Source organism: Gekko japonicus, unplaced genomic scaffold, assembly GCF_001447785.1.
Source record: "Gekko japonicus isolate JY-2015 unplaced genomic scaffold, Gekko_japonicus_V1.1 scaffold1667, whole genome shotgun sequence".
Classification (NCBI taxonomy): Eukaryota; Metazoa; Chordata; class Lepidosauria; order Squamata; family Gekkonidae; genus Gekko; species Gekko japonicus.
Genome location: NW_015168702.1, coordinates 66868 through 68430, shown reverse-complemented (window position 1 = coordinate 68430; position 1563 = coordinate 66868). Strand labels below are relative to the sequence as shown.

Sequence of the window (1563 nt, the reverse complement as noted above, 5' to 3'; positions counted from 1 at the left end):
CCCCCCAGGAGCAGGCAGAGAGAGACCCCTCGCCCCATAGCTGCTCTCACCGCCCCTGCTGCCACGGCTGTCCGCGCTCTCCTCGACTGTCAGCGGAAAGCCGCCGCGTTGCGTTGCACCCTTCCCACAGTGGACACGCGCGCTCCTCTCTGCCCCCCAACACACACCCCAGCTGGGCCTTCATTCTGCCTGGCTCTCAAACCGCGAGGAAGGAAGGCCTGGCCCACCACCACCACCACCACCCCTGCTCCTTCCAGCTTGGCTGGCTTGGGCCACCACCACCACCACGTCAGTATACAAGGTACCAGGCGCTGGTACTTCCAGTGCTGAGCACCAGGGCATTCCGGCTGCTGCAACAACAACAAATCAGGCCGCTGCCCGGAGAGGTCTGCAGGAGCCAGAAGGGCCTGGGGAGCCAGTTTAAAAGCGGCACCAGCATATCCGTATCCTGGAAGGACCGCAGGGCCAAGGTGGGAATTGGTTCCCAAAACCTCTCCTTTCACAACTGGCATGAGGTGAACAAACACCTGGACAAGGGGGACCCAACAGATGTTCTTTACCTTGACTTCCACAACCCTTCTGATAAAAGGTCCTCATCAAAGGCTCCTAAGGAAGCTCAATAGCCATGGGGTAAAAGGACAGGTCCTCTAATAGTGAGTAGAAATGGGCAGTTCTCTCAGTGGAGGGGGGTAAGCAGTGAGGTACCACAAGGATCAGTACTTGGTCCACTGCTTTTTAACTTGTTCATTAATGATTTGGAGATGAGAGTAAGCAGTGAAGTGGCTAAATTTGCGGATGATACAAAGTTGTTCAGGATGGTGAAAACCAGTGAGGATTGTGAGGCACTCCAAAGGGATCTGTCAAGGATGGGCGAGTGGGTGTCAACATGGCAAATGGGGTTCAATGTGGCCAAGTGCAAGGTGATGCACATTGGAGCCAAAAATCCTAAATATAAATACACTTTGATGGGGTCTGAACTGGCAGAGACTGATCAAGAGAGAGATCTTGGAGTTGTAGTAGATAACTCACTAAAAATGTCGAGACAGTGTGTGACTGCAATAAAGAAGGCCAATGCTATGCTGGGGGTTATTAGGAAGGGTAAGAACATAAGAGACGCCAATGTTGGATCAGGCCAAAGGCCCATCCAGTCCAACACTCTGTACAACACAGTGGCCAGAAATACCAGGTGCCCTCAGGAGGTCCAGCAGTGGGGCCAGGACATTAGAAGCCATCCCACTGTTGACCCCCCCCCCCAAGCACCAAGATGACAGAGCATCACTTGCCCCAGAGCCCCTATCTATACCTTGTGGCTAATATCCACGGATGGACCTCTGCTCCATATGCTTATCTAATTCCCTTTTGAAGCCTTCCATGCTTGTATTGAAAAAATATCAGCCAATATCATAATGCCGCTATATAAATCAACGGTGAGACCTCATTTGGAATACTGTGTGCAGTTCTGGTCACCACACCTTTAAAAAGGAAATTATAACATTGGGAAAAGTGCAGAAAAGGGCAACTCGAATGATAAAAGGGTTGGAACACTTTCCCTATGAGGAAAGG

The 1563-nt window shown here is 51.5% G+C and overlaps 1 protein-coding gene across 1 annotated transcript in view; it reads left to right on the top strand.

Moving 5' to 3' along the window:
- Positions 1-1563, top strand: part of DENND6B (DENN/MADD domain containing 6B) — a 22531-nt gene that overhangs the window by 6053 nt on the left and 14915 nt on the right. The window lies entirely within an intron of this gene.